The sequence below is a fragment of the Pan troglodytes genome, chromosome 2, assembly GCF_028858775.2.
Source record: "Pan troglodytes isolate AG18354 chromosome 2, NHGRI_mPanTro3-v2.0_pri, whole genome shotgun sequence".
NCBI lineage: Eukaryota > Metazoa > Chordata > Mammalia > Primates > Hominidae > Pan > Pan troglodytes.
This window is the reverse complement of record NC_086015.1, coordinates 191,496,099-191,511,576: the sequence shown is the minus strand read 5'-3', so window position 1 is coordinate 191,511,576 and position 15,478 is coordinate 191,496,099. Positions and strand designations below refer to the sequence as shown.

At 38.4% G+C, this 15,478-nt stretch overlaps 1 protein-coding gene across 14 annotated transcripts in view; it reads right to left on the bottom strand.

Moving 5' to 3' along the window:
* Nucleotides 1–15,478, bottom strand: part of LPP (LIM domain containing preferred translocation partner in lipoma) — a 726,282-nt gene that overhangs the window by 542,002 nt on the left and 168,802 nt on the right. For 2 of the 14 annotated variants that reach the window (XM_054681326.2, XM_063807419.1), the window contains exon 3: nt 1,988–2,071. The exons of 10 other annotated variants lie outside the window; for them this stretch is intronic. The gene's annotated coding sequence lies outside the window, so the exon portion shown is untranslated. Of the gene's footprint in view, nt 1–1,987; nt 2,073–10,863; nt 11,369–15,478 lie in introns of those variants that run through there. 2 more of the 14 variants (XM_063807420.1, XM_016942491.4) reach the window with 2 other exon arrangements.

Genomic DNA, 15,478 nt, shown 5'->3' with positions numbered 1-15,478 from the left:
CACCGTTGAACCACCCCAACCCCGTGGCCCGACATCCCCAAGCCGAGCTGCCAGCAACTGTTCCGCTCTTCCCCATGGGCCCAGGTGAAGGTAGAGTCACTTAATCTACCTTTCACCCTCCCCTTCAGGCCAGTGCTGAAGCAGTACCCTGCCTCCTGGGAAAACAGTACACTGGCCACTCAGAGCGGTCACGCACCCCAGTACTTAATCTGAAGTAGCACCCTTCATCCCAGGGAAATGGTACCTGGGCTGCCTAGAAAAGTCATGTCCCCCAGGCCTGAGCTGAAGTGGCATATTGTCCCTTGGTGAATTGGTGCCATCGCTCAGCTGAGCAGCTGTACATCCCAAAGCTGAGCTGATGTGATAACCCACATCCTTGGAAAACTGAGCAGTGGCTGGGCTGATCTGAGACACTCCAGGCTAAAGGGAAAACAACTCTAATACGCTGTTTCCCTGGAGCTGGTCTACCTGCTTAGTGTCAGAGCTGCTAAGATACCCCTCTCCCTGTGGCGTACAGCCACCACTATGCTGTACTCTGCCCCCACTCAGGGCACAAGTAACAGCTGTATGTTGCCATTCTGGGGTACTGCTACTGCATGTGGTCTTACAGAGTCTAAGGTACTGCTGAGTCCCAACATCCAGGGGTCAAGAATCACTACTACATGGTGCCTCATCCCCTGGGATCCAAGTTGCCACTGAACCCTACTGGCTCATGTTGCCAAATCAGGGCATATCCTGCTCTCTGGGTCCAAACTTCCCTGCACTCCTTCTTTCCTGGAGTTGAGCCACTCATAGCTGGGACTGAGCTTGTAGAGTAATGTCTCAGAGTCACAAATCCTGGCTCTGTGGGAAGCCTACATCCAACCCTAGCACAGAGAGTGAACCTGTAACCCAAGACCCAGGTGTCACAATAGGTTGGCAAGATCCTGGGCATAAGACTCTGGTCCCACAGCCACTTCAAGCACCTGCACCTAGAACTCAGCACCACTGCACTTGCTTGTAGGTCATGTGATATCTGACATGAAGAGCAGTCCCCTTGGCTAAATCTCCCCATTATGAAAAAAATAAGAATAGGAGGACCTCAAAAGCCCTTGACACTGAGGACATTAATAATCTATGCCACCACCACCACTGCCACAAATTTCTACAACTTAAGCTACTGAGGTGCCCACAGTTATTGCTGACATTGAACGTAGCTTTAGAAGCTGCATGGAGACCCTATCACTGCATCTATTCAGAAACAAAGTCATCACACCCCTCCCAACTGTAACACCAACCCTAATTGCAAGCGGAAGTCTTTTTTTATGAAAACCACTCCAGAAAGTTTGTATAGAAGAGGTAATTGTTCCACCGGATGCAAAGACATCAACTCACTGACACAAGAAACATGAAAAAGCAATAAAATATGACACCACCAAAGGAATGTAGCTCTTTAGTTTCAGACTCCAGTAAAAAAGAAATCAATAAAATGCCAGAAAAGGAATTCAAAATAATGATCTTAAAGAAACTCAGTGAGATATAAGAAAATACAGACAGACCATTTTACTAAATCAAGAAAATAATTCACAATATGAAGTAGAAATTCAACAAAGATAGACATAATAAAAAAGAATAAATCTCAAAAATAAAGAATTTCATGAATGCATTCTTACCCTCATACCAAAACCAGACAAGGACAAACATGTAAAAAGAAAATTATAGGCCAGGATCTCTGATGAACATAGATGCAAAAATCCTCAACAAAATACTAGCAAACTGAATCCACCAATACACATAAAGGAGCATTTACTATGATCAAGTGGTATTTATCCTAGGAATACAAGGATAGTTTAACATAGGTAAACCAATAAACGTGATACATTACCTCAACAAAACAAAGTACAAAAACCATGATTATCTCATTAGATGCAGAAAAAGCATTTCATAAAGTTCAACATTCCTTCATGATATAATATCTCAAGTCAGGTATAAAAGAAACATACCTTACCTCAGCATAATAAACACTTCACATGATAAACCCACAGTCATCAACATACTGGACACGTTCAAATTGAAAGGTTTCTTTTAAGCTCTGGAACAAGACAAAGATGCTCACTTTTACCACTTTTATTCAAGATAGTTCTTGAACAGGCGTATACACCAATGGGACAGAACAGAGAACCCAAAAATAAATCCACGTATTTACAGCCAACTGATTTTCAACAAAGGAAACAAGAACAATCTCTTTAATAAATGGTGCTGGGAAAACTGGACATCCATATACAGAAAATGGGGCCACCATGAGATATCATCCAACCCAAGTTAGAATAGCTATTATCAGAGACAAAAAAAATAAGAAACGCTGGCAAAGATGCAAAGAAAAGGGAATTCATACACTGTTGGTGGGAATGTAAGTTAGTACAGCCATTATAGAAAATAGTATAGAGGTTCTTCAAAACACTAAAATTAGAAATATTGGCTGGGCATGGTGGCTCAGGCCTGTAATCCCAGCACTTTGGGAGGCCAAGGTGGGCGGATCAAGAGGTCAAGAGAAGGAGACCATCCTGGCCAATATGATGAAACCCCATCTGTAATAAAAACGCAAAAATTAGCCGGGCGTGGTAGCACGTGTCTGTAGTCCCAGCTACTTGGGAGGCTGAGGCAGGAGAATCGCTTGAACCCAGGAGGCGGAGCTTGCAGTGAGCCGAGATAGCACCACTGCACTCCAGCCTGGTGACACAGTGAAACTCCGTCTCAAAAAAAAAAAAGAAAAGAAAAGAAATATCGTAAGATCCAGCAATCCCACTGCTGGTCATATATCCAAAGGAAAAAAAAAAAACATTTTCAATAAGATATCTGCATTCCCATGTTTATTGCAGCACTAATTATAACAGCCAAGATAAGGAATCAATCTAAGTATCCATCAACAGATAAACAGGCAAAGAAAATGTGTTATATATTTACAATGTAATACTATTCAGCCATAAAAAAATGAATGAAATCTTGTCATTCACAGTAACATGGATAAGCCTGGAGGACATCATGTTAAGTGAAATAAGCCAGAAACAGAAAGTTATTTGTCACATGTCCTTTCTCATATGTGGAAGCTAAAAGAAATTGATCACATAGAGAGTAAAATACTGATCACCAGAGGTGGAGAAAAGTAGCAGGAGGGGGAGGATAGCCAAAGGTTGGTAAATGGATACAAAAGTACAAAGGAGGAGTCAGTTCTAGTGTTCTACAGCACTATAGAATGACTATAATTACCAACAATTTATTGTATATTTTCAAGTAGCTAGAAGAGTGGCTTTTGAATGTTCCAAACACAAAGAAATAATAAACGTTTGAGGTGATAAACATGCTAAATACCTTCATTTGATCTTTACACATTGTATACATGTATCAAAATATCACACTGTACCCCGTAAACATGTACAATTATGTGTTAATTTAAAATAATAATAAAAGTAAAAAAGGTAAATACTTTTAAAAAATTCATTCAACAAATGCTCATTGAGCATATAGTGCTTGCAAGCAGGCACTTCAGGGTAGAGAGGAAAAAAACATGAAGCTATCTCAGAAAGTTTGGGGCAATAAGTAAGAATTAACTAATTAAGCAGAACTCACTTTAAGAGAAGTAGCCAATCCGGTCACTCAAAAGCTTAGTTTAATATTAGAATTGTTACCATCTGTATGCATTGTCCTTTCACACAGATAAATGATTTTATTCTTCACTGCAGCTCAGTGAGGCAAAACTGATACTGTTCCTAGTATATTCTCGTTTGACAAGTGACAAAGCTAAGGCACAGAGTAGTAAAGGAACTCTTTCCTGGACATCTAGTTAACGGCAGATCTGGTCTTGTGATATAAATAAAAGCAGACAACACAGCATGACCACTTTGCAATAGAGAAAAAATTCCTTCCAAATTCTCCAAATATAATTACTCAGTGCCAATTGTTATGCTAATATCTATCAGATCAGATACAGTGCTTAAGACACTTATTTAAGGAAACCCACAAGCACTAAGCTTTTCTACAAGAAGTAAAGGAAATGATGAATAGAGAAATACTTTGCAATATGTTCTACTATCATGAGATTATTTTTATGTACTTACATTGTTATTCTTACTTGGAAATATAGAAAAATTAATGTAATAATGACGCCCCAGAAGTGAGCCTATAATGTCACCACACCTATCTTTATGTTATTCTGTTGATTCTGATGCTTCCTTATTGAAAAGAAGAAGGAAAAATATGGCATGCATGCAACTGGGGTGGGAGGGTGGGGGTGAAGGTGGGGAGCCAAAGATAACACATGGAGCCTGGAGGTTGATTCTCACAAAATGGCTTTATAATCAAACAAAACTAAGCCCTAATATGGGTCTTACCTTTCTAGTAGAGTCTGAGGCCCTACTCAACATTTAGTGTCTCCCCGATAAGAAGCTTCTTGATGCAAAAACGTTCGATGAAGCAGCCTTTCTTAAAACTACCATAATGCCTAGTTTTATATCCGGATCACTAAAATTACCATATTGTTTTATCACTTTTAGTTGATCATGCATCTTGAATAGAGGCCCTTTGTCTAACACAGCTTCTTGAATCCAAACCCAAAGTCTATCTAGCATCTGGTCTTTAGTATGTACTCAAAAGAACATTCAATGAATGAATGAATGAGCAAATGAACAAAATGTTCTATGCAACTACTATAACACACACCTAGTTTAATGCATGTTATATAAGATGGGATTAGTAAGTGTTTGTGAAATTGAAATTAATTGAACATTTTTTTAAATGTATTGTACAACTAAATGATTTTAAAGTTATTGAGTGATCAAGTGAAGCATTTAGCGAGGAGTTAAGTGACATGCAACGAGCCAGTCATCATTAACCCATTGGCAGGATGAAGTCACAATTTTCACAGGAAGATGAACAGAGGCTAAACACATGAGCAGAAATGTAGGCAGCAGCTGCGAAAATTCACATAGAGGAAAACATATTTGTCAAGAAAATCATGTTAAATTCTAGATATAAAAGTTTAGAAGGAAATCTAAACATGATGGTAACTTTTATAAGAGTATATACATTATAAAATTTCAAGAGAGAAGAAAAGAGAGAAGGAAAGGAGGAGGGAAGAACTCTTGAAATAATTTTTAAAACCAAGTGCACGTGTGTGAAAAAGAAAAGGAGTTGTTGGATAGATAAAAGATGAAATAATTGATCAAGCTAAACATAATATATTTTAGTAACTAAGCTACGCATTTTATATCTTTAGTCTTTAAAAACAGTCTTGGAATTTAATATTATATTCATTTTGCACCTTGGGAAACTGAGGTTTAGAAAGATTAAGTAACCTAATCAAGTTCACACATCTAATAAGCACCAGAATTCATATCTCAGCTTTCAGACTCATACACATACCATTTACTCATACTGCTCCTAGTACCATCAGAGATAAAATGTGGCCTTGAGGGAGTCCCTTAGAGTTGGACATCAGGACCAAAATCTAGAAAGTGATGTAGAAATGGGGAAAGCACCAAGAGGATGAGCATCCAAAGCCTTCTATGGGATGTAAGTAGCAAGAGAAGGTCTAAAGGAGGAAAGGAGGCAGATGGGGGAATTAGAGCTATCTTTGAGTATCTGGGGACATGTCATGTGTAAGCAATATTATAGTTTTTCAAATTATGCAATGCTAGAAATATGGGGATTAAAATAATGGGAAAACCAGTTTTAGTGTAATACAAGGAAAAACATTAAACATGAAGCTGTCCAGCAGTAGAACAAATTGCCTTGCAAAGAGCTGCAAAAGTTCAAGTGGAGGCTACATAGCCATCTGTCAGAGAAGACATGTGATATCCTGGCAGTGGCTGGGAGTCTGCATTAAAAGATGGACATTGCAATTCTGGGTTTGGGAGATTTAGCAGCCCAATAGTGGGAGATACATAAAAGCTCAGATCTCCAGATAAAAATGTGAAGAACGCTCTCTAAAGAGGAGACCCCTGAGCAAAATCTATTCAACATATCCATGGGGCTCCTATGATACACCAAGCATGAGATAGCACCATCCTCAAGAAGCTGAGACAAGGAGGCAGAAAACAGGCATTTTGAAGGGGTCAATCAGCTATCACTATGCAATTTGTGAGCCTAATATAAATGGCTAGAAAAAAACATATGTAGAAGTCTAAGGAAGAAAGAGTAAGAAGACTAAATGGTCTTCTGGTGAAAGTAAGGGCAAAACACATCAGTTTTGTGGGAAAAAAAATTAAAAAGAGTAAGTCACCAAGGCCTAGGATTCTTACGTATTTATTTATTTATTTATTTACTTACTTACTTACTGACTGACTGACTGACTTATTCTGAGGCAGTATCTCCCTCTGTTGCCCAGGCTGTAATGTAATAGCACGATCTCGGCTCACTGCAATCTCTGCCTCTCAGGCTCAAGTGATATTCCCACCTCAGCCTCCTGAGTAGCTGGGGCTACAGGCATGGGCCACCATGCCCAGCTCATTTTTGTGTTTTTTGTAGAGACAAGGTTTTACCATGTTGCTGGGATTATAAGCATGAGGCACCATGCCTGGCCAGGCCTAGGATTGAGGAAGAGCTCATTCACAAGGGTAACCTGAGGTCTAATCAAATCATACTTTGGGATAGGAAAGAAAGACATGAAAGAAGAATCAGGAAAAAAGCTAATAAACAAAGTTTGACTCAAAAAGCTCATAGGTGGGGGAAGGCAACTGAATGGTGAATAAGAACTAGGAAAAAAACAAGACCTTGCAAAAGAACATCCAATTAAGTTGAAAATGAAAGTACAATACATTTGAAAGTTTGCAAGCCTCCTTCCACAGCTTATCAGATTTACTCACATATGCTCACACGCAGCATTGCCTGCAAAACTTAGCTCCCCAGAAAGTTACTCTATAACATAAGAGAGATATTTAAAAGAACGTGTAGTATCTAAGTCCACTTCTATTGACTTTCTCAACATTCTTCAATACAGTCTCATAGACTGACTACTGTTTAGTGAAGAAAACAAGTCACACAAAATATCAACATAACCAAAAGCAAAGTTAAGAGCAAGTTTTATTGGGCAACCTCTTTCTAGAAGGAAAGGGGAGGAGACAGGGAGAGAGAAGGAGAAGGATGGGGAGGGAGAGCAAGAAACTTTAATAGAGAATAATTGGGGAGCAAAGGGCACAGTTTGTCCAGTAAGATGGGTTATAGTGATATAAAGGATGATAATTGCTTGCACAATTTTCTTTCCTGTGACTTTTAACAACTTTAATTTAGGTAAAGAATGGCATGGGTCCTTCAACTAAAACTCACTGATTCTTCCTTCCCCACAAAGCTAGAATTCTATCTTATTCAGAAAATGAACAGTCAACTGTACCTTTAACTTCCCTTCCCCTGTGTCTTGGCAAATACAACACATGTTTTGTTTAAAAAGCCATGAGTGGTTACCATTGAAAAGCAGAAGAGATAGTAGTGGTGAGCGGAGAGTAGGGAAAATATGCAAAAGGTTTAACATTTTTTAAAAAACGGAATTATTCCCAAAAAGTTCAATAATTATACAGGTTTTGTATCCCTAACCCAAAATCTGAAATTCAAAATGCTCCAAAATCCAGAAGTTTTAAGGACAGACAGGACGCTGAAAGCTCACTGGGGCATTTTGGGTTTCATGTTTTTTGATCAGGAATGTAAACCAGTAAGTTTAATGAAAATATTCCAAAATTAGGAAAAATCTGATGTCTGAAACACTTTTGATCCCAAGCATTTCAGATAAAAGATATACAAACTATATATATTTGTCATCACCATCTCTGACAAAGAAGTTTGGAATTCCTTGAGTTACCTTTAAATTCCTGAAAGTGGAGCAGGAAATCAAAAGAAAAGAAAGAAGAGTTAAGTAACAATAGGTTCTTGTCCCAGCTCCGCCACTAACTTGTGCTGCCATCTTAGACACATCTTTCCACCACTCTCCTCTCCTGTCAAATGAAGGGACTGGACTCAATGAGTGGCTGTTAATGTGTGACCCACACATGTGTAGGAGTCCCTTAGACCTTTCAAGAGTCCACAAGTTCAAAATTATTTTCATAATCATACTAAGAAGCCATTTACCTGTGTTGAAATTTACATTAATGCTACAAAAATAACAGTGGGTAAAAAAACTGTTGCAGTCTTAAAGTGAATCAAGGGAGTGATTTCACTGTAAGACACATACAATAAGCGGGACAGGGAGCCAGTTTCACTTAAGACTCTCTTTAATGCATTGAAAAGTATCAATCTTATTAAATCTCAGTCCTTGAGTACTGTCTGACTAGGTTTTACTAAAGAAACCTGATCACATAAAATGTTAGCATAATCAAAAAGTAGACATATTTTTAATATTCTTGAGTACACATCTTTTTTACATTCTGTGTGACCTCTGGGAAGTACCATGAAACACCTGCTGAAGATCAAACTACGATGATTGTCTCTAAGAAATGCACTTTGTGTAACTGTTTAAATTGACAGCTGCTAACCAATCGCTTTTTTCATGGAACATCATTTTTATTTGAAACAATGACTGACAAACTATGGTTCTTTAAATGTGGGTTTTGCCGGAGATTTTCTCAAAACTAAAGCAAGAGAGCTTATCGTTTCAAGGAAAACAACAGTATTTGTAGCCAAAAATAAAATTCATGTTTTCAAGTAAAGATCAGAATTTTGAAAACCTTACATCTACTACTGTGCACTTGACACCTTTCTAATATTTCAAATGCTTTTTTGATGAATGAGCAGTGATATTAATGAAGATGACTTTTTATATTATAGAATGAAATGATCAGTGTTTGCAAGAACTGAATAAGTAAGTGACCAACGACTTTCTAAATGACCAATGCATGATTTTACAAAATCATAGGAGACTCAATCAAAGTGAAAATTTGACCAATGGATTTTAATATAATAGGGTATAAAAAGTCCATTAACATGATTTCACATTCCACATTGAAACTAACCTATAAGAAACTACTAACTTTAGGTAATGTGAAAACTGTCAAGTTTTGGTATAGTATCAAAGAAGAAAATCCACAATTACTTTTTATCCTTCCTTTTTCAAATACATAGCTGTGAGAGGCTGGATTTTCTTCATAAACATCAATCAAAACAATATTTCACAACAAATTAAATGCAGAATCCAGCTCCCACTTTTGTCACTATTTTTTCACAAATATATTTATTTTTTATACAAATATTTTTCATTAAAATTGTAGTTTCATTTCTTACTTTTTTGAATATGGTAAATATCATTATACATAATGCATGCAAACAAAAGCTCATTTTTAAGAACATAAAGGAGTTCAGAGATGAAACCACTGAACTAGACAGGACTTATGTTCCCTCTCTCCCTAGCACTAATCTACTTTGGCTCTAAACCACTAGGAAAGATAAAGAGTAGCTCATCTCTACTTTCAGACGCTGCTACCTGTCTATCTTTATATAGCTGCTACTTTCGTGAGCCTCTGGAAACACTGAAACATCTGTATGATGTCACCATACAAGAGGCCACTGGTCAGTAAAAAAAATACTCACTGTGTGCCTTCCATGGAACAGGCAGTGGTTACTAGGACCTGTATCAGAATTCAGACTCCACTACTGCTCCAATTATATGCTTCTTCAAATGACAGTATCTCTCCAAACCTGTTTCTTTAACGTAAAATAAGAATACAATGGGAACTACCTCATAAGATTTCTGTGTAGATCCAATATAAGGATCCATTAAGGAGCTTACTATATACAGTGCCTAGCATGTAGTAAACACTCCATAAATCCTACAAACTGTTATTATAACTAAGATATCTCTTACCAAAAAAACACTTTTGGCAATGTTCACGAAAGAGATAATGGTAGTCTAACCGTATATTATTAGAGGCTCATAAACTATCCCAGTTGCAGACTCATTCAGTTAGATAAAAATAGAGAAGCGAAAGTATCCAGGAGTACTGGCTTTTCTCACCTCAAGAGCAGAAGAATCAGTCTTTGGCCAGGAATGAAATCAGTGTTGTAATCATGACCCAGCCACTACATTAATTCCTAAACTTTATGTGGTCAAATGAGTTGATACACAACATCATTCTCAGCACTATGTTGACAGGACAGAGGATGGTAAGAAAGTAAGAATTTAATCTACATTCTTGAATAAAGAGAAGAGTTTCGTTTTTCCTTTGTTTGGGCAAAAAGTCATGTTCATTGTGTCTCTTTACTTCATTTAAAATCCAGAAGAATTGAGATTGAGGAAAAATAAGAATGCTTATCAAACAGAGGTCAGACCCAAAGAAAAAAGAATGCCCTCACAATACTAAGAATAGAATACAATCAGGAAACAGGGGAGGATCTCCATGATATATTATTTTAAATTAGAAATATAATTCTGAAGAACAGACAGGTACATACCTACAATGTCTTTATAAATATATAAAGAAACTAATCATTAAACTAGTTATATTAGTAAGGCCCAGTTTCATTTTCAATAGAAAAAGCATCATGTCACTTTTATTTCACTTTATTTCATCAACTTTAAGTACAACCACTTTAACTATCAATACCTGATAAGACTCGTAACTGTGGATTTAACAGAATAACGTTAAGTTATACTTCCAGAATAATGTATAGAAACGATCATGCCCCCTTAACAGCACTTGGATCTTCAATCAGGAAATTCAATTTTAGCTGCAAAACTATGTTTTGGCAAAAGTGCAATTGAACTCAGTGTACTTGTCACATTTCTAAATATACTCCGGTCACCATGACAACAAGAGAGACTGATGGATTGCTTAAAAGAGTACGGTATATTTAATTGTCAGCATTTTAAACTGACTCAGAAAAATGCTGTGTGATAGGTCTACTCACCATGGTTACTGCTGGCTGAGTCCATAATAATAAAGGTTCACATACGCACATCACCAGCGTGCGCACAAAGAACGTAAAAGTCGGAAGACCTGGTATTTCCAACCACCTCAAACGCCAAACTTAAAGCTTTAGAAAGACTCGTTATCATCAAGGTGCCCCTCAAGAACCTCTCTCCCCAAATGGTCAGATGAATCCCAAGATCTGTGTCTGCACACAGGGCCACTAGAGCCAATCCTAAATCAGATTCCAACAACTGCTTCCTTCTCAGATTAAAGATAAGAAAAAGTCGAGGGTATTTTCTCCCGGGATATATCTGGGAAAAAGAATGAGAGAGACTCTTTGTTCTTTCTTGTCATGTAGATCTATTCCCAAATGATAATCTTCTGAGATCCATTCAGTTCCTGAATAAACACTTCCTGCACAAAAATCCCTATGCCAGAGAATCTTCTACAGGCGGAGATACAGATGCAACAAACATGGACCCTGCTCTCAAGAAGCTGATATCCTAAAACAAGAGGAACACAAAAAATATAAATATATAATCAGCTAAATAGAATGAAATAATCCAAATAAATGATCTATTAAATTATTTAATTTACCATACAGTGTGCCTAGCCTATAGCAAACACTCACTAAATCTTCACCATTATTATTATTACTAAAATATTTCTCACCAAAACAGTTTGCAATGTACATAAAGAAAACAAAAGCATGGTAATCACTCTTTTAGAGAACCATACATGCTTTGTAGACTATAAAGCAAGATAATGACAGAAAAATGATGGGGAGGGGGGTATGTGTGCTACTTTAGCTAAAGAATGGGGAAGAGCTAGGTAAGGCTATAACATTTGAGCTAAGCCTTGAAAGATACTTCCAAGCCAGTTTTGCACAGAATCAGAGAAAGATCAAGTGGGAAAAAGCTTGGCTTATACAGAGGGCTAAAGGAAGGTCAGTGTGTCTACAGATTACTGTGTAAAGTGATGAGTGGTATGAAAAAAGCAGAGAGGCCAGGCGCAGTGGCTCACACCTGTAATTCCAGCACTTTGGGAGGCCGAGGCGGGTGGATCACCTGAGGTCAGGAGTTCGAGACCAGCCTGGCCAACATGGTGAAAACCCATCTCTACTAAAAATACAAAAATTAGCCGAGCGTGATGGCTGGTGCCTGTAATCCCAGCTACTCGGGAGGCTGAGGCAGGAGAATTGCTTGAACCCAGAAGGCGGAGGCTGCAGTGAGCCGAGATCGCACCATCGCACTCCAGCCTGGGAGACAAGAGCGAGACTCCATCTCAAAAAAAATAAAGAAAGAAAAAAAAAAAGGAGAGAACATAGAGTCATCTCACAGGGCTTTGCAGGCCATGAAAGCGTCTTTCAAACATTTCTGCAGATGCTCCTTGATTTCTGTGGGGTTGGTTACACCCAGATAAACTCAGTGTAAAGTGGACAAATTGTAAGTGAAACCATCATAAGTCAGGGACCTTCTGCAGATACTACAGCAGCCACCGTATGGCTTAAGAGGAGGGGTGTGACATGATCTGACCAACAATTTTAGATCTCTACAGGTGGTGTGGAAAAAGGCCACAAGGGGAAACCATAAAAGTAGAAGATAATTTCAGAGACTATTGCCATAGTCATGGCAATGGATGGTAACTTGAATTTAGGTAGATTCAAAAGAAGTAATGATAGCAATCAGAGTCAGAAAACATTCTGGAGGCAGAACAAACACGCACTGGCCAAGCATGTACTCTGAGCAGGAGAAGTAGTTAAATGAGTTATATGGAGGTCCTACAACACGGGGTTGAACATGCCTCATGCTTCAGGAGGTCTTGGTAGATCTTGAGATGATGCATTTCGGGTGATGCTGCTGCTCTGTGAATGACACTTTGAGAACCAAGGCTCTAGGAGAGCCAGGAGACAGGAACAACAGTGGAGCAGGAGGTGATGAACATTGGGCTCATGGTAATAATAGATGGAATATAGTAAAGAAGAAACATTCAAGAGATGTGGCAAAAAGAAATTACCAAAGACTTGAGGGCAAATAATCTAGAAGTGGAAATAAAAAAGAAGATGGTGGTGGTGGAATTGCCTCTAGGCTTTCTTAAATGACATTGTTCATTATATAGATAGAAAAACATGGTTTCTATCTATCTAGTGCAAATCAGTTTTCCAAGTAACACTTCATGTTGCCACAACCTATCCCTATAAAATAAGGCTAGGGAAATTATTGTAGTTATAGATAATAACAACAACAACAACAATACCAATCATTTATTGAAAGCTTATTCTGTGTCAACCACATTGCAACATGTACTATCTCCAAATCTGGCAATAACTCTATTCCTACGTAAGAAAATGACAAACTAATGCTCAGAGACATTATATAGCTCACCCAGAATCATTCCTGCTTCAGCTGGATTCAATCCCAGGAGAAAACCCTAAAATCTATGACCTCCACTTCCATTCTGCCTAACAAGCTGAATCCATAGGAGAATAAGATGCCCACTTGGGGCATTCACCCTCAAAGTCAGAGTTCCCTTTTAATCTGGCTAAATTTCAAGATCACAACTGGCAAATCTTGATTCATAGGCTCTAGCAGCATAGCAATAAGGACCCAAGGTCAGGTGCCGCGTGCGTAGAACAACCATGACTTATTTTATTTCCACATAGGGAGAATGCAACTTGAGTGTTTCATGAGCTATTCACTGCTCATGCTCAGACTCATGTCTCTGCACTCAAACTCTAGTGCTTTTCCATGGCCTCTGTTTACCCTCGACTTTATTCTGCTACTGCTTTGCAAAGTTTTCTTCCCAGAAAATAAGTGGCTGTCTACACAGTAATGTGTTTGGAGTGAAGATGTGAGAAAGAGGCCCTCATCTGTGAAGATGCATGGTGAACGGTAGTAGATATTGACAAGTAAGAAAGGTTAGTTTAGATATTTCCCCAGCCCAGGAAGTGGGTACAAAATGAGCCACAAGATCTTCCTTCTAGTTACTCACACTGTGCTTTCCCAAGGTGATTCACAGGTACAGCTCCACTGATCTGACAAAGGGGACTGCCTTCAGAAAGATGAAAGGATGTTTTTATGTCTGCTCTCTCTCTTTTCTTTATTTGTTCCTTCTCTAGTAATAACGATTAATTGTGCTGTGAGGGCAGTACAGAGATGAGTCTACCGGGAAGCCAGCACAAATCCATCAAGCACTTTTAGTCCAAGCTTTTTAGAAGCAATTGCTTACCACATTTTCACTGCTCTTTTTCTCACAGCTAGAATTAGAGTGGATTTTACCACACAATCACTCTAATGCCCTTTTCCCCCACCTCTAAAGTGAAGATGGAAGATGACTATTGGTCCATCACCAGCAAAACCATAAGACATATGTGAGAAAACCAATTCATTTAGTGTTTTATAAAGACTAAGTATTGGGTCCTGAGATAGGTATCCCACATACATTAACATATCACAACTTTGTGAGGCAGACATTGTCTATGTCGAACAGGTGAAGAAATTAATGCTGAGAGATGAGAAGTTACTTGCATAGAGTCATACAACTAGAAAATAGCAGAGCCAGGAAGTAAACACAGGTCTGACTCCAAGGCCAATACTTTTCCCATCACTACAGCTGTCTGGCACACTTCCAAGAGCACTCACAACTTTTCATTCTCTTCTACCAGAGAATCAACATTGCAAATATTACTTAAAACTCAGGCCGTATATAACCAAAAGGCCCTTTTAAAGAGGTCTTTTCTAGGAAGAGTGAACGACTAAGCCATCATAGATTCTATAAGAGTTACCTCTGACCAACCCAACATGTTCCTGAGGGACCAGTTAGGGTCTCTTCCATGCCTAACTAGGAATCATGAAGACTCTTGAATTTCCCAGCTCAGGGCTCTGAGAAAATGACGTCACATAAAGCCTGCTCCCTCACCCAACACCAGGGCATGCAGTGAAGAAGGACGAATCAGGGAAAGGGACACAGTGGAAGCCTGAGGGCCTATAAGTCATATGTTCACAGAGGCTCTGGTTCACAATGAAGCATAATAAAATAAAATCATCCAGTGAAAAGTATCTACAGTCCAAGCTTAAACTTGTCTTTTCATTATTATCCTCACATCCTCCATAGATTAAATGTTGGAAAGGATCAAGCCACAGAAAAAATAAGATTATCCAGTCCTTAGGCCCTTAGACATAATATCTGAGCAAAGATGGGGATTCGTATATGTAAGCAGCATCCTTTTCTGTCTCCCTTTACCTAGAGAGTGATGAGGTGAAGCATCTTGAAAAGATTCCTTATCATAAGCTGAAATGACAGGGACACCTGATGAGAATGGTAATTAAATCAATAAGTAAATAAACACTTGGATCAATGTTCTTCATTTTTGCTGGCTATCTTAAGAAAATGGGATGCCTTATAAAGGTATTTCACTCTTCCAACCATAAATACAAGGTAGCTTCACAAAGTTTTCTCTATTTAAAGTTATTTTGGTTTTCAACAAATGCCAGTTAACCATCTTCTACGTGTTAGTGTGTGGTTTTGGGGGGAAAAGGATGGTAGAAAGAGAAAAAGACCCAATCCCTATTTTCAAAGAGCTCAAAGGCTGGTACCTAAGGCCAAGCACAAAA